This window comes from Papio anubis, chromosome 7, assembly GCF_008728515.1.
Source record: "Papio anubis isolate 15944 chromosome 7, Panubis1.0, whole genome shotgun sequence".
In the NCBI taxonomy this organism is placed as follows: domain Eukaryota; kingdom Metazoa; phylum Chordata; class Mammalia; order Primates; family Cercopithecidae; genus Papio; species Papio anubis.
The window spans coordinates 42,667,340-42,685,942 of NC_044982.1; the positions used below are offsets into that span (position 1 = coordinate 42,667,340).

Here is an 18,603-nt window from a genome sequence, read left to right on the forward strand (position 1 = left end):
CTCATTCAGTAACATGACTATTTGTTTTTAATCCCTTGACCTACTAAATACAATACACGGAATATGTTTTAAGTTTTCTTTGGTGACTTAACATCATTATTAATATCAATTAGTATACTCATCTCTAATTAAAACCATAAATGGAATTTTAGCTGCTCACTAATTCATCCTAACGATGACATTGTTCAAGTTGACATTTGTCAGGATGCAAAGAGCTGACTACTTCTCATCCCCTCTTCTGTGTACCCATTCCGTGACCAAAGCAGGTGGCTGAGCTTCCACTTCCGCTGCTGTTACACAAGGATCTACAGCTCCACCTGCATCACAGGGCTTGCTAGAAGGCTCAAATAATTCACACAAAGCATGACCAATAAACTGTAAACTGCAGCAGGGTTGTAGGCCTTATTATCTCTCCTCAGTGAAATGCTTGGATTTTAAACTCTTCCTTTCAAACACTATTCTAAAGAGGAATAAAATTCCCATAAGGCTAACGGTCTCCATAATTCAATAGTCTATATATGCTGGTCAATCAGAAATATGTTAGTTTCCAATAACAAACATCGGTAATGGTGCCATTGTTCTAATGGTTTCTGCAAGGCCATATTACTAAGGCTATGCAAAGCTTGTGTTTCTTTGAGTGGTTTTGAATAAGCAACATCTTATCCACTGGACATCCGCATGAAATGAAGCAAAAGATTTCCTGATGTGGCAGATTAATTAACTAAGAGAGAAATTAATTTGGATTTTTTTCCAATTCTTTAGAAATATATATATACTTACAATTATATATTTATATAAGTATAAAATTATCCATAAATATACATTTATATAAATATACACAAAAATACATGACACATAAATTAATCTGTATTATATCTCTAACTCAAAAGATCAGATTGTTTTGTTTTGTTTATTGCAGAGACAGGGTCTCACTGTGTTGCCTAGGCTGGTCTCAAACTCCTGTCTTCAAACGATACTCCCAAAGTGCTGGGATTACAGCCGTGAGCCACTGTGCCTGGCCCAAATTTTTATTCTATAGCAATATCCCACAAAGTAACTGAAGACAGACAATCATCCTGGTAATAGCTTCACAGGTAATTCAAAAACATAAAAGTTTCCTTTGGCTGGGTGTGGTGGCTCACACCTACAAGCCCAACATTTTGGGAAGCCAAGGCAGGCAGACTGCTTGAGCCCAGGAGTTCAGGACCAGCCTAGCCAACATAGAGAAAATCTGTCTCTTAAAAAAAAAAAAAAAAAAAAATTGCCAGGCACATTGGCTCACACCTGTAATCCCAGCACTTTGGGAGGCCGAGGCAGGCAGATCACAAGGTCAGGAGTTCGAAACCAGCCTGGCCAATATGGTGAAACCCTATCTCTACTAAAAGTACAAAAAAATTAGCTGGGTGTGGTGGTGCATTCCTGTAATCCCAACTACTCAGGAGGCTGAGGCAGAAAAATTGCTTGAACTTGGGAGAGAGAGGTTGCGGTGAGCTGAGATCGCACCACTGCACTCCAACTTGGGAGACAGAGCGAGACTCCGTCTCAAAAAAAAAAAAAAATTTTTTTTTCAATTAGCCAGTCACGGTGGCACATGCCTGTAGTCTCAGCTACTTGGGAAGCTCAGCCTAGAGGACTGCTTGAGACCAGGAAGTTAAGGCTGCAGTGGGCCATGATTACACCACTATACTCCAGCCTGGGCACCAGAGTGAGACCCTATCTTTAAAAAAAAAAAAAAAAATTAAAGACTATAGAAAATATTAAATAAGAAAATACTAAGATCAACAGAATCCAATGTTGATATTCAATAGGAATGTAACCATATAAATATATATGCATATAAACAACCATTAAAAAAAAAAGGACAAAAATAAAAATAAAAATAGTTGTGGTAGTTGATATAACATAGAATTCTTTTTTTTTTTACATAGAATTCTTAGTCAAAGTCTTTTAGCATTATTGCTACCTCATCTTCTAAATGAAAAATATGTAACCCACACACATTTTTTAAAACCACTTCAGCCAGGCATGGTGGCTCACACCTGTAATCCCAGCACTTTGGGAGGCCAAGGCGAGTGGATGATTTGAGGTCACGAGTTCAAGACCACCCTGGCCAACATGGCAAAACCCTGTGTCTACTAAAAATACAAACATTAGCCAGGCGGTAGCAGCGCACACCTGTAATCGCAGCTACTCGAGAGGCTGAGGCAGGAGAATCACCTGAGCCTGGGAGACGGAGGTTGAGGTGAGCCGGGATCATGCTACTGCACTCCAGTCTGGGCAACAGAGTGAGACCCTGTCTCAAAAAAATTAAATAAATAAATAAATAAATAAATAAATAAAACCACTTAACGTCAACCTTTGTCACATCCCTTCCATCAAGTGAAATAAGAAAATTTAATAATATAAGAAAATAAAATTTAGAAAGCTCTCATCCATAAAATAAAACGTTAACTAGAGAAGAAAATGTTTTCTTAAGAATGTGACTTGTGGTTAATAAAAAGAATAAACCTAAGCTTAGAGATTTAATTTCTATGCCACTGTGATATCCTTTGCTGGTTGGTGCTATAAACCCAAGTATCCCCACTATAACCTTGGCTCATTTGTTGAATTCTCTTGTGTTGCTTTTTCAGACTAATTGAAGAATTTAATCTTGAGGTATTTGTAAAATATGCTATCTGTGGATACCAAAGGGAAAACACAAAAATACTTTTGTCCTCTGTTGCTTATTTATCTGAATAGATTTATTTTACCTCCTCTGTCTCAGGCTGGAGCAAGTGAACTTTTGGAAGCCCCTTTGTTCCTTACTAAAGTTGCATATTACCACTCTCCCTTCTCTTTTTTTTTTTTGAGACGGAGTCTCGCTCTGTTGCCCAGGCTGGAGTGCAGTGGCCGGATCTCAGCTCACTGTAAGCTCCACCTCCCGGGTTCACGCCATTCTCCTGCCTCAGCCTCCCGAGTAGCTGGGACTACAGGCATCCGCCACCTGGCCCGGCTAGTTTTTTTTTTTGTATTTTTTAGTAGAGACGGGGTTTCACCGTGTTAGCCAGGCTGGTCTCAAACTCCTGACCTGGTGATCCACCCGTCTCGGCCTCCCAAAGTGCTGGGATTACTCTCCCTTCTCTATCTGTGCACAATTAACGGTCAGCCAGATCGGCTTTCCCACCTTCCCAGCTTCCTTTATAGGATACATCGGCCACCTGGGCCTTTCCTGGAAGAAATGAACAGCTACCCACTATTTATGGTAACAGTCAGAATTCAGGGGATGGAGACTCTTTGTGGGCTCCAACTGCTTCTCCCAAGAATTCATGGCCTGGATCTGTGCCTGACTCCTTCGTCTACCCACAGTTCAGGTTCACTGGGGCTGACTCTAGTGAAGAATGCACAGAGGTTAATTTTCAGAGGGTTGAGTCTTCTTTTCCTGCTTGCTAAGGGAGTCATCCTCTACAAAAAAAAAAAAAAAAAAAAAAAGGTTTTTAAATCAATCTTCTGATAAAACTTGCACAAAAGGAGACTTTTCAATGTCTTTTGTTATTGAGATAAATTAGCCCAACTCAAGGTTGGGGTAGATCATGGTATGGTTCTTCAGTTTCTCCCATTAGTCTTCTTGGCTCATGAGGCAGTTTGTGCTCCTTTAAACTCCTTAGCACATACCACCACACCCAACTGACCTTTTTATGGTAAAGACAGGGTCTTGCTATGTTGCCCAGTCTGGTCTTGGCCTCAAGCAAGCCTCCCACCTCAGCCTCCCAAAGCACTGGGATCAAGGCATGAGCTACCACACCTGTCCAAACTGTATCATTTAATGGCTTCAGTCAGATAATTTAAGAGTTATGCCTAGATTTTTTTCTTTTTTGATCACTGCTTTTAAAAGAGGCTTCAAGCTGAGCACAGTGGCTCACGCCTGTAATCCCAACGCTTTGGGAGGCCGAGGCAGGTGGATCACCTGAGGTCGGGAGAGTTTGAGAAAAGACTGGCCAACATGATGAAACCTCATCCCTACTAAAAATACAAAATTTAGCCGGGACTGATGGCAGATGCCTGTAATCCCAGCTACTCAGGAGGCTGAGGCAGGAGAATTGCTTCAACCTGGGAGGTGAAAGCTGCAGTGAGTTGAGATCGCACCACTGCACTCCAGCCTGGGTAACAGAGTGAGACTCTGTCTCAAAAAAAATAAAAATACAGAAAAAAAATAAAAGGAGGCTTCAGCAGCAGAAACAAAATGACCAGAATCCAGGTAGAATGCCTGTCAGCAAATGATTATCAGCAAATGATTCTTGTGTGGCCCCAAATACGAGACATTAACCAACTTCTCTGGACAATCAAGCAATCCTCCCCAGCTCCCCGTAAAGGTGTTCACTGCCTCCACACGCAAGCCTCTTACCAGGGCTACTGGCTTTATCGGGTTGTGTGGGTGTACCAACTACAGGCCAAGGAGATCTAGACACGCCAGTCTCACAGGGTGGAGATCACGATCATGTTGCCACAGGTGCCATTTCTTATTCACCCAGCCACTCACCATCCAAAGAACACCATGCTAGGCTGGGTGTGATGGCTAAAGCCTATAATCCTAGCACTTTGGGAGGCCAAGGCAGGTGGATCACTTCAGGCCAGGAGTTTGACACCAGCCTGGGTAACACAGTAAGATTTCATCTCTACCAAAAAAAAAAAAAAAACTTAACCAGGTGCGGTGGCACACACCTGTAGTCCCAGCTACTCAAGGGAGGCTAAGGTGGGAGGATCACTTGAGCCCAGGAGGTCGAGGCTGCAATAAGCTGTGATGATGCCACTGCACTCCAGCCTGGGTAACAGAATGAGACCCTGTCTCAAAAAAAAGTTTTAATTAAAAAAAAAAAAAAAGTGTAACTAATGCAAATGACCTTGACTATGAAATACAGAACACCACAGTTTATAGACAGTCATAAAGTAGAACCTTATAGACAGTCATAAAGTAGAACTGTCAGGGAAACACAGGGAAAAAGACACAGACAGAGAATAAGAAAGCAAAGAACACACACATAGGGAACACATATACTCATGAAAGATAACGCCTCTTTCATCCCCAACTCCACTGTTAAATACCAAGCTCCACGACCGGGCGTGGTGGCTCACACCTGTAATCCCAGCACTTTGGGAGGCCAAGGCGGGCAGATCACGAGGTTAGGAGATCGAGGCCATCCTAGCTAACACGGTGAAACCCTGTCTCTACTAAAAATACAAAAAGTTAGCCGGGCATGGTGGCAGGCGCCTGTAGTCCCAGCTACTCAGGAGGCTGAGGCAGGAGAATGGCGTGAACCCGGAAGGCGGAGCTTGCAGTGAGCTGAGATTGCGCCACTGCACTCCAGCCTGGGCGACAGAGCGAGACTCCATCTCAAAAAGGAAAAATACATATATATATATATACACACACACACACACACACACACACACACACACACACGGAGACACCAAGCTCCACTTGCTGACTTTATCAACATTCCTATGAGAAGCCCAGAAAATCAGAATGGTGTCACTTTACAACATTGTAGATCTTCAGAAGCATTCCATAATTCTATTTCAATCACAATATTAAAATGTGGAGATGGTTCTCATTTCCACTCCAGTGGTTTTCTTAATCTCTACTATGGCAAAATATGAGAATGTAAGCAACCAAATTAACCACCTCTCAGCAGGAAAAATGGAACTGCTCAGAAATCTCCTGTTTGTACAAATCGTTCCCAAAAATCCTCCTGCCAAACTTTTGACCTATCCCTTCTAAACTTGGAAGTGAGTGGTAACAAACTTAAAAAGTAAAGTTTCAGCTATGAATCACAGTTCTTATTTTGACCAAAGTTCTAGGTTATAGGCCTCTCATTTTTTTCTCCAAGTTCAATGGGGCTGCTATTTTTTTTTTATATGAAAGCAGTCATGGTGCATCTTTTTTTCTCTCCCTGAAGGCTTCCCATAATCTATTTATAGGGCTGGAAGTTTTCCAAACCCAAACATAATTTATTAACGAAAGTGGCTGTGCCATTTTTGATGACTGACAATTTTGGTCTTGTTTTTCTCTTATCCCAAGGGAAAATCAATTGCCCAGCAAATTAATGTATCCCTCATCCCTTCAACCTTAGAGACCAACAATCAAAACTGATTTAGTCTCAATTGGTCTATTTCTGGCTCTGAGTGGATGTTAATCCTCAATAACAGGTCTGTTGGACTAAGTAACAGTCTGGGTATCCAGGGACAGTGGTTTCTGATCTGTCTTATTTGTTCCCTGACTCACTGGGAGGCTTTGAACAACTCACTGTATTCTCTCAGTTTATTTGATAAGATTAGCAATGCAGTTAAAAGGAACATACTTGAGGGCCAGGTGCGGTGGCTCACGCCTGTAATCCCAGCACTTTGGGAGGCCAAAGTGGGCGGATCACGAGGTCAGGAGATTGAGACCATCATGGCTAACATGGTGGAACCCCATCTCTACTAAAAATACAAAAAATTAGCCGGGCGTGGTGGTGAGAGCCTGTAGTCCCAGCTACTCGGGAGGCTGAGGCAGGAGAATGGCGTGAACCCGGGAGGCAGAGCTTGCAGTGAGCCGAGATTGCGCCACTGCACTCCAGCCTGGGCGACAGAGTGAGACTCCGTCCCAAAAAAAAAAAAAAAAAAAGGAACATATTTGCTTATTGCTTGTTTTTTTAATTAAAAAATATATAATGGTATCCACTACTGCAATTAAATAAGATTTTGTTTATTTTTTGAGACAGGGTCTTGCTCTGTCGCCCAGGCTGGAGTTTAGTAGTATGATCATAGCTTACTACAGCCTTTAACTTCTGGCTCCAGCGATCCTCCCACCTCAGCCTCCCAAGTGGCTGGAATTACAGGCGTGTGCCACCACATCCCACTAACTTTTTCTTTTAATTTTTGTAGAGATAGGGTCTCGCTGTGTTGTCCAGGCTGATCTCAAACTCCTTGGCTCAAGCAATCCTCCCATCTCAGCCTTCCAAAGTGCTAGGATTACAAGCGTGAGCCACCACACCCAGCCAATTAAATAAGTTTTAAACAAGTAGCTCAATCCATAGCCACCAAATTCATACCTGTACCTTCATAAAACAGGTCCATCATAGTTTAAACTGGAATCACTTGGGTGATCCTGGTCCACAGACCTCCCTAGAGTACAGCAAAGTCAGTCAGAGGGGCCTTTAAGATGCACCCCTTGCAATATGCACTTTGGCTAGTCTCCCTTCTGCCTTGGGGTTTCCGGCATCAAGTCACTGGTCTGGGAGCCTCGGAGCCCTGCAGAGGGCAAGAGCGAGCTCTTTCACCTGGGCAGTGAAGCCTCCCTTTGGCCCATACACTGTTGTCCCTCAAATATACCTCTTAAGATTCATGCCAAAAGACAGAAAATGCAATTTACTATAAATATTGGCATTTCAAACGTTTTATTTGTTATTGTTTAATAAGTGAGGGCGCTTCCCCCCATGACTGGCTGAGGTTGACAAGTGTTACTTAATTCATTTTCTTTTTCTATTCTGTTAGTCTCCATCAACGTATTTGTACATCACCAATCCCATTGCTCAGTGTCCCATAAAGGTCTGTGTTTCCAAACGCAGGCAACAGCATGGGCGTGCTAGTCCAGGAATACCACTGCACCTCCTCCACCCCAAGCTTAACTTCCCAGGAGAAGGAGGAAGTGATGGTGTTGGAAGAGAGCCCTAAAATGTTGTCATTGTTATTGTGAATCTTTAAATAGAACTTAGTATCTGTAAAGGGTTTTGGGAATCATCTTTACTCACAACGGTTCATAAAGATGCTATGAGAAGGAAGGGCCGTTCTGTTAGCTCTGGTCTTTGATTTTTATCTGTATCACATGCTGCATCATTACATGAAACTGGGCCTCATAAAGTAAAAATTATCCTGCTAAAATAAAATCAGGATTCCTTAAAAATCAAAGACTTGAAAGTATGGCACAGTGGTGTACACCTGTAGTCCCAGCTACTTGGGAGGCTGAGGCAGGAGGATCACTTGAGCCCAAGGGTTTAAAGCTTCGTGCACCATGATCACACCTGTGAGTAGCCACCGCACTCCAGCCTGGACAACATAGCAACAACCTATTTAAAAAAAAAAAAAAATCAGAAGTTTGAATTTTTTTTAATCCATGTGATCATGAAGAAGATAAAATTAATTTAGATGACACCATCTCTGAAAACTCTGCTTGTCTCCTAGTGATAACACCACACCCTTTGTACTAACAACAAAATGTCTTTAAATACTTTTCCCCTTTGACATTTTTTATTTTTTATGTCATTAAATCAAGTTATTTGGCAAGAAATGCAAGGAAAAAGAGAATTTCAGAATAATTACAGTAATATTAATTTTGATTAAGCAAACATAAAAAGTTACTTTATGAAGTTTGTTTTCCAAACTTTTATATATTGCTAAATCTTCTTGCAAGATTTTTGTTTTCCCTTTGAGGTTACCCACTTGTAAAGTCCATTCGTTTTTGTTTCTTAAAAAAAGCAGTTATGGCAAATAGGCTCAAAATATTTTCTGCCTCTAAAAATAAACATCTTTCTTTTGAACAACATTCTTAACTCTAAAGTTCTGGCTATTCCCAAGAGATACGAGGCTAGTTACGTGGCAATTTTAAAGATAAGAGAGCTCAGGCAGGTTACATAGATATCCTTCCTGGAACCCCTTGGCCTGTCATCTTCCTGCAACATCTAGCAAATTATGGTACTTTGTTAGCTCCCAACAACAAAAGAGGCCTGCAGAGCCAGGAGGTGGGGAGCAGAGACAGTGGAGTGGAGGGCAGGCAGGGAGAGACACAGTGTTCAGTAGTACTTAGTCTACTGATAACAAGGAAATCAGATGCAATGCTCCAGGAAAAGGCAACCTCCAGTACCAAACATGTTTTTAAATGTTTATGTCTTTTTGTGCAACTATAAGAAGGTTTTAAAGAACTACAATGAACAAAATGTTAAATACTCAGACAGACCGACATCTCACAGATACATAATGCAAGCAATCTGTAAGGAAGAGAGGTACAGGAAGGGAGAGAAGGAAGCACACAGCCAGGACAGCAGGATAAAGAGGAAGATGACATTTTCCAAGCTAACAAATGGTTTAACTGTCCTAATCCTGGTGCTTAAGATCCTTGAAAACAATAACCTTCCAGAAAGCAAATATAAGCAGCCAACAAGAGAACAAGTAACCTCCCATGTACCTCTGTCAAGTCACCGTTCACTGGAGGAAAAAGGGAGGAAGAACCAAGCCATGAACAACCCGAACAGTGTAAATAAATCAAATTATGGAAAGAACTTCTGAGCAACAGCCGCCATCCTCCTATTCACTTTCTACTTCCTTTGCATGCTGAGACTCGTCCACAGTTCAATGAGGAAGCAATGGTGCCAACCATTATCCTGCTTTATGTAGTTAGTGGAGACAAAAATTAGAATCTTATGATTTCTTACAAAGGTAAGTACTCACACTTTAGAGTACTGTAGGGTCCACACCCTCACCTGCATGACTATGGAAATATGGGGAAATTAATCTTTACCAAAAAAAATGCAAGTCATATCCATTCTAAATAAAGAAATATGTTTATATCTACAGTCACTGGCATATTAACACTCAGACAGTTCTACTTACGTACTTCACATCAGTCTGATTAGAGTATCCCCATTTTCAAATGTGAGTAGCTATATGTAGCTCCAGTAATATTGGAAAGGCAAAGCTGTCATTATGTGGTTTATGTGCATGTTAATGAGTAACTGTTTCCAGAAAACTACAAAAACAATAGACCTACAAATCAAAAAGAAAAAGACAAACAACCCAATAGGAAAATAAAAGACGTGAACAGGTGGGTCCTAGAAGGAGACATAAAAAACTAAATACCAACAAATAAGTGAATGGATAAACTGTGACATACTCAAACAATGCAACATTAAACAATGAAAATCAATGAATCAGAGTTACATATATACCAAGATGGATGAATCTCACAGTTGAGAGGGAAGAAAGCAACTTACAGAAGAATGTGCAACATACAGTAAAATTGTAATATTAATTACATATAATCTTTTTTTTTTTTTTGAGGCAGAGTGTCACTCTGTTGCCCAGGCTGGAGTACAGTGGTGTGATCTTAGGTGACTGCAGCCTCTGCCTCCCAGTTTCAAGCAATCCTCCTGCCTCAGATTCCCAAGTAACGGTGATTACAGGCAACTGCCACCACATCCAGTTAATTTTGTGTTTTTAGTAGACATGGGATTTCACCATATTGGCCAGGCTGGTCTCAAACTCCTGACCTCAGGTGATCCACTCGCCTCGGCCTCCCAAAGTCCTGGGATTATAGGCGTGAGCCACCATGCCCAGTCAATTAGATACAATCTTTTTTTTTTTTTTTTTTGAGACGGAGTCTCGCTCTGTCTCCAGGCTGGAGTGCAGTGACACCATCTTGGCTCACTGCAACCTCCACCTCCCAGGTTCAAGTAATTCTCCTGCCTCAGCCTCCCAAGTGGCTGGGATTACAGGCGTGTGCCACCACGCCTGGCTAATTTTTTGTATTTTTAGTAGAGACAGGGTTTCACCATGTTAGCCAGGATGGTCTCGAACTCCTGACCTCGTGATCCGCCTGCCTCAGCCTCCCAAAGTGCTTGGATTACAGGCATGAGCCATTGTGCGCAGCTGGATACAATCTGAAAATATCTCTTAGAGATACATGATCGGACTAATATTAGGCTGGTACAACTTGACATGGCCAGGCCCACACACTACCAGCTGTGAAATACTTTGAAAATCACCCTTAACATTCATATGCAACAAAATTGTTAAGAAACACGTAAGCATGATAAACACCAAATTCAGTATAGCAGCTTCCTCTGGGGAGGAGGAAGAGGTCACAACCAAATTAGCAATATTTTATTTCTGAACTAGGATGCTAAAGCAAGTATATACTTACTGTATAATCATTTATACTTTTTCATAGGTCTTAAATATTATGTAATTTTTAAATGATATCTATATATAGATATAATTTAAGTTGGCCAGGTGCAGTGGCTCACACCTGTAATCCCAACACTTTGGGAGGCTGAGGCAGGCAGATGGCTTGAGCTCAGGAGTTTGAGACCAGCCTGGGAAACATGGCAAAACCCCGTCTCTACAAAAAACATAAAAGTTGGGTGGGTTTCTCAGGGTGAGACGCTGTCTCTGAAAGATTAAAAAAAAAAAAAAATGACATCTCTTTTAAACACTTTAGATAATGGTTTTCATACTAGAATGTTAAGGAAATACTTGTCCTAGTGAAATTTTTTTTTTAAAAATTCAAATCTCCCCAAAATTAGTTCCTTTCTGTCCTTGAGTTTGTGTTTCTCTTTAACTCTGCCTCCAAAGAACCATCCATTTCTGTGCAACCACATTGATAAATGGAGAGTTCGTACTAAATATCTGATACTTGGTCTTATTTAACCATCAAATCTTAGCATTCCGACTGGTTAAAGACAGAAAAGTAAAATTAAAAATGTAAATTTAAATTTTAAAAAGTAAAGTGAAAGTAGATGAGAAAAAACAACTGGAAAATTAACTGCAGTGTGATGTAAAAGCTGTGTGTTCTAGCATGCCAACCAGCAATGCAGCTCTTTAACAGGCATTGTTATGTCGAAAAGTATTTGAATCAAGCAACTATGAAAATAGAGGGTGTCTCTGTGTTGGGCATGGTGGCTTACACCTGTAATCCCAGCACTTTGAGAGGCCAAGGCACGTGGATCACTTGAGATCAGGAGTTCGATACCAGGCTGGCCAACATGGTGAAACCCCGTCTCTACAAAAAGATAAAAATCCAAAATTAGCCATGCAAGATAGCAGGCACCAGTAGTCCCAGCTACTCGGGAGGCTGAGGCAGGAGAATCGCTTGAACCCAGGAGGCGGAGGTTGCAGTGAGCCAAGATTGCGCCACTGCACTCCAGCCTGGCAGCCTGGGCGACAGAGTGAGACTCCACTTCAAAAAGAAAAAGAAAAGAAAAGAAGAGGGTGTCTCTGAAAAATAGATTTGATTTTTGAAATAGCAGAATCTCAAACCATGAAATCTGTTAAATCTTCTCTTTGCCCCTGTTTTACTTGTGACTGCTAGAGAGCTTGCAAACTTGTTTCCATTCCATTTCTAAACACGGCAGAACTTTCTCACCAGAAGAGAAACAACCAGAATTACTTGTTCTGAGTTTTCCCTAAAGATACATATTTGCCAATACTGTGGACACAACTTTAAGATCTGATATGAGGTCATATCATCTCAGGGAAAGAACAGAATGCACTTATGTGTATACTAAATTACTTTTGTTGTTGCTTGTAACATGCACAATGACTCCATCAGAAATTTATCTGGGGCCTGGCTCGGTGGCTCACACCTGTAATCCCAGCACTCTGGGAGGCCGAGGCGGGCAGATCACGAGGTAAAGAGATCAAGACCATCCTGGCCAACACGGTGAAATCCAGTCTCTACTAAAAATACAAAAATTAGCTGGGCATGTAATCCCAGCTACTTCGGAGGCTGAGGCAGGAGAATTGCTTGAACCAGGGAGTCAGAGGTTGCAGTGAGCTGAGATCACGCCACTGCACTCCAGCCTGGCGAGAGTGAGACTCTGTCTCAAAAAAAAAAAAAAAAAAGAAAGAAATTTTTCTGACTTAGGGCTGGACCTGGTGGCTCACACCTGTAATCCCAGCACTCTGGGAGGCCAAGGTGGGTGAATCACCTGAGGTCAGGAGTTTAAGAGCAGCCTGGCCAACATGGTGAAACCCCGTCTCTACTAAAAAATACAAAAAATAGCTGTGCATGGTGGCAAGCACCCATAATTCCAGCTACTTGGGAGGCTGAGGCAGGAGAATCACTTGAACCCAGGAGGCGAAGGTTGCAGTGAGCCGAGATCCCATCACTGCACTCCAGCCTAGACAACAAGAGCGAAACTCTGTCTCAAAAAAAAAAAAAAAGAAAAGAAAAGAAAAGAAATTTATCTGGCCTTAAAAAAAAAGAACACCAGGCTGGGCGACCAAGCAAGATCTTGTCTTTACAAAACAAAAACAAAAAACCTGTTTCCGTCTACTTCTGAGATTCCTTTTTCTTTAGCATATCTTCTAGCTCATGAAAACAGGATTTATGGATCTTCTCGTGAAGGTAACACTTCCTACAACAAAATATTCCTTCTGACCCTTTATCTCCAATGACTCTGATTACAAAATTTTCTTTTCACGGAATTTCAGACTACAGTTTTGAGATTTCTAAGAAATATTTTTTTCCTTCTCTCAAATCCTTTCCTGTGGAAATATCCCTGATCTGTCCTCAGCCCCCAAAATATATATAATATGTTCTCAACCAACAAGAAACACCACTGAAGCTGTTTCCTCCCCATTGGCGAACAATTAGAACACTCCTTTAAAAATGTCTTATGCATTAGATAACATTTTCCTGAGTAGAAACAAAACTCGAAACACCAAAGGAACTTGAGATGTTGAACTACCAAAACAAAAGAAAATCTCTGTGTTATTCTTTGGGTGAACTCTTTCAACTTACTTAAAAAGCTGGCCAACTAAGAGAGATAACTAAGATTTGCATCTGTTTTAAAACGCTTATTTTGGCCAGGCATAGTTGCCCACACCTGTAATCCCACCACTCTGGAAGGCAAAGGTGGGAAAATCACTTGAGCCCAGGAGTTCAAGACCAGCCTCAGCAACACAGCTAAACCCCATCTCTATACTTTTTATAAAAAGCTTATCTCAGTATTTCTTATTCCTTTTGACAACCTACAGTGCAAAAAAAAGTGAAATATCAATGACACCTACTTTCTTATAGCTTAAAAGTGAGAACAGGTAAATTCTCTAATATACATGATCAAAATTATAGGTTCTCTATTTGATAATAATGATAAAACAGCAATAAGAATCACTGGCTGGGCATAGTAGCTCACATTGTCATCCCAGCACTTGGAGGCCAAGGCAGGAGAATCATTTGCGCCCAAGTATTCAAGACCAACCTAGGCAACATCGTGAGATCTCTTCTCTACCAAAAATTTAAAAATTAGCCAGGTGTGGTAGCACACAACTATAGTTCCAGCTCCTCAGGAGACTGAGATGTGAGGACTGCTTGAGCCCAGAAGATGGAGATTGTGCCACTACACTCCAGCCTTGGCAACAGAGTGAGACCCTCTCAAAAAAAAAAAAAAAAAATTGTTATTTATTTATTTAGTACTCAGTTGGTACCAGCCACTTTACAATGCACCAGCCCTTTGGGAGGCTCACTGAGGCTAGGAGGCTATCACATAGTGGCCATGTAGCCTGATGTTGAGGAGACTCAGAGTGGGTAAGATTACTTGTCCAAACCATACAGCAAGTTACTGGCAAGACTGGCAGTGAGCTATAATCATGCCACTGCACTCTAGCATGGACTAAAGAGTAAGACTATCTAAAAAAAAGAAAAAAAGAAAGAAAAAGACAGTCTATTCATTTACCCCATGATTCTGTACAGTTAACTGGCAAATTTGTGTAACAAATTAACTAACAGAACTGGTTTAGCAGACTAATATGAGATACCAAACTAAGGTTGACCTATGATAATTACTAACCTCTAGGTATGCTGTGCCGATCCTCCTGTTAAAGGTAGATCTAACAGCATTTAAAGTAAGTTAAAGTTGTGGTGGCTCATGCCTGTAATGGGAGCAATTTCAAAAGCCGAGGCAACTGGATCAAAAGAGGTCAGGAGTTCAACACCAAGCCTGAGTAACATGGCAAAACCCCATCTGTACACAAAACACAAAAATTAGCCAGGCGTGGTGGCGCACACCTGTAGTCCCAACTGCTAAGGAAGCTGATGTGAGAGGATTGCTTCAGTTCAGGAGGCAGAAGGTGCAGTGAGCAGAGATCATGCCACTGCACTCCAGCCTGGAAAGCAAAGTGAGACCCTGCCTTAAAAACAGAAAGAAAAAAAAAAAAAAAAAAAAAGGAAGAACCCATGGTTATGAAATCTCAGTAATAAACCCTGATATCAAATACCTAGGTGAAAAGGAAAAAGGCAAATTCTAGCTACTTTGCCTAATTATTCCCAAGGTCCCAGGTGTCAGAAACATTTAAATGAGATAAACACACAATTGTCCATAGCAATTATCTCTAGGAAGAGAGACTGCAAGAATGGAAAATGAAAGTAATATGGGGAAGGGCTTTTGCCCATGTGTGCGTGTGCGTGTGCGTGTGTGCGTGCTGCGGTTTTTGTAATAACAAAAATTCCTTAAAAGGCATTCAAAGTCTGATCAGACTTAATTTTTATCTGCATCCATGAGCTTGGCATAAGGATTACACATTTCATTATCTAATAAAGGGGACACCATTAAGGAAAAGAGCAGCATTCTCTCTGCCCCTTTGGCCTCTCCAATTGAACTAAAACAAGATTTATTAGATTAAGTTTTTACCCACTCCAAAACAAATGTTTCCATTTCATCAGAAGCAAGAGAGAAAAATCTTAAAGGACATTAACTTTCAAGCAGCTCAGAAGGGAAAGGAATACTAGAACTTGAGAAATAAAATGGAGAAGGAAACTCCCTTGACACTCTTCAGGTAACAAGGAGAACCACCCAGTTAAAGAGCTATTCTCTCCTCATAGTGAAAGCCTGAGGTGGAAACTGATGAAAAATGTCCCACAGAGCAGCCTGCTCGCTGCCTCGGGTACTCACTCACGTATCCATTCTTCTGAGCTGAAAGAGAAAAGATAAAAATGAGAAGTGCTTTAAAATTAAAGTTGATGTTTAAATATCAGGTCTCTTCTGAGCCCCTACTTTTTCATCTTAAAAATACTATTTGCGGCCAGGCACAGTGGCTCACGCCTGTAATCCCAGCACTTCGGGAGACTGAGGTGGGTGGATCTCCTTAAGTCAGGAATTTGAGACCAGCCTGGTTAACATGGTGAAACCCTGTCTCTAAAATACAAAAATTAGCCGGGCTTGGTGGTGGGCGCCTGTAATCCCAGCTACTCGGGAGGCTGAGGCAGGAGAAGTGCTTGAAATGGGGGGCAAGGGAAGGGGGGCGGAGGTTGCAGTGCGCTGAGATTGTGCCACTGCACTTGAGCCTGGACAACGAGAGTGAAACTTTGTCTCAAAAAAAAAAAAAAAATTGCTACCAATAAATAATTTGCAAAGATGCTTAGCATAAAACCTGAGACACAGTGGGTGCACAATAAATGTTAGCTTCCTTCTTTCAGAACTGAATTTCCAATTGCTGGATAGATCTCCCACTAATCTTTGAGCTCACCAGACCCATTAGCCCACTCCATTGCTGGACTATCCGATTTATCCCATACCTTCTCCTCCTGTATTTTCTCTCTCTCAAGTAATGGTATGAACATTGTCTTTGGCACCTAGTTTCGAATTATCTGTCTTCTATCTCCTTTTAATCCCCTCTTACTCTGTTCTCCAAATGTCTTCATCACTCACCTGAATTTCTGAAACATCCTTGTAATCAGACTCCCTGCCTCTCCAATACATCTTTCAAAACATTATTGCAAAACAGAGCTCACACCAAACACCTGCTTTGGTTCCCCACTGACCATGAGAATATAGTCTCAACACTTGTGTGTGAAAAACCCTCCAAAATCTAACCACAAGTCATCTATGGGCCTTCTCTCCCACCACACCCTGCCATTAATTAACCCTGTGCTTTTCTTCAGCCCACAATCTACTCTCCTCCACTCTCCACCCATAAAAGCCCTACTCATCATTCTAGGCCCAGCAATACACACTCAGCTCAAATGGCAAATGTTTTACAAAATTAGCCCTAACTTCCCCAAAGTTGGCATTAATCACTTGCTTTATGCACCCCACAGCACCTCGCTTGTACTTCAGTTGGCACTTCTTCCATTCTAGATAATACTACAGTGACTTGTTTACAAGGCCCTCTCCCCTAGTTCCTGAAGAATTAGGGCTCATATCTGATTCATTTCTGACTGTCCCCTAAACACCTGTTATCTAGCCCCTTGTATACTACACCCTTGAACTGAATGCAATAACTAGCATTTGTTACCATGTGTTCTGTAGGTACTATGCTGTCTGTTACCTGTATTATCTCAGTATAAGTATGTGGGATTTTAGTTTCACTTTTACAGATGAGGAAACTCTACTCAGAGAGGTTAAGTAATTTGCCCAAAATAACACCTCCAGTATATGGCAAAGCTAGAACTTGAACCAGGGGTCAGAATGATTTCATAAGCCATGCTTTTAACCACTACACTGTACCACAGACATTTCTAAAATTCACTTGTTCCTTTAGAATGTATGCACATGGAGTACTACTCAAGATCAACACCCCGGGAAATCATATTTAATCCTATCAGCACATGGAGGTCCTTTTGGTTCTGCTCTAGTCCAGGGGCATAAACAGGCAGACTCATGATATCCCAGATTCATTTATTTTTCTCCTTTTTAACCCCCACTTCCAGTCCTCACTACCCCTGAAAAACAAATTAGAAGAGAAATGATTTGGAAGGTATAGATAGAAAAAGAATTCAATCTTTCACTCCTTGTGATACATATAACAGTAAGTGTATAAGATTCGGCAGCCATATATAAGCTAAAAGAATCTGTTGGATCATTTCAAAACATGCTCACCCTGTTCAAACCTGAAATCAACAGCAGTTGTTAAGAAAACATATGACCGACTGCAAGACAACCTGATGACTCACCCAAGGAACAAGCTTACCTTCCAGTTCTCAGAAACTATCACCAACAGAGAGTCTTTGTAACCAAATCATCAATCTGTGGTTACAAACATTCAGAAGTTTCTTTTCATCCAGCTCAGAAGGGACTATAATCAGTACTGGATTAAACACTTCTACAAAATTAATTATTACCCAGCAGAGGGGAGACTTTCTGCAATGAAAAATGTACAAAGACTACAAAGGTAACTTATTTTCTTTTAAACAAAGACGTATTAACAGAGGAAAGATTCTTACTCAGTGTCATCAAATGAGTGACTACAAAGGATATTACAATACGAGCACGCTTAGTAACCTATTTTCTTTGCCAACACACAAGTGCAAATACTAAAACACATCTTTGCCAGGCGCCGTGGCTCAGGCCTGTAATCCCAGCTTTGGGAGGCCGAGGTGGGCAGATCACCTGAGGTCAGGAGTTCAAGACCAGCCTGGCTAAACCCATTTCCACAAAAAATACAAAAAATTAGTCGAGCGTGGTGGCATGCGCCTGTAATCCCAGCTACTCAGGAGGCTGAGACAGGAGAATTGCTTGAACCCGGGAGGCGGAAGTTGCAGCGAGCTGAGATCGCACCACTGCACTCCAGCTTGGGCAACAAGGGTGAAACTCCATCTCAAAAAAATAATAACAACAAAAATCAAAATATTAAATAAATAGAACGTATCTTTAACTCTTTAATAAACAGAATTCTAATAAACAGAATTCATGATAATCATTCCTTTTTTCTTTCTGAATCACTATCTCAAATTTTTGAACTAAAAGCTCTAATATGCATTATTCTATCAACAATCCCATCATACACTGGCTATAACCTACCATTATACTGTAGTAAAAGCTTATATGCATTTGAGTTGTGGGGGTTTATATTTGTTTGGAGCCATGAGAGACAGTC

General features: G+C 41.2%; 1 protein-coding gene across 13 annotated transcripts in view; it reads right to left on the reverse strand.

The window, feature by feature from the left end:
* SYNE2 (spectrin repeat containing nuclear envelope protein 2) overlaps window positions 1-18,603 on the reverse strand; it is a 374,347-nt gene that overhangs the window by 344,071 nt on the left and 11,673 nt on the right. Inside the window, exon 1 of one of the 13 annotated variants that reach the window (XM_021941287.2) lies at window positions 7,954-8,081. The exons of 11 other annotated variants lie outside the window; for them this stretch is intronic. The gene's annotated coding sequence lies outside the window, so the exon portion shown is untranslated. One more of the 13 variants, XM_021941288.2, reaches the window with a different exon arrangement.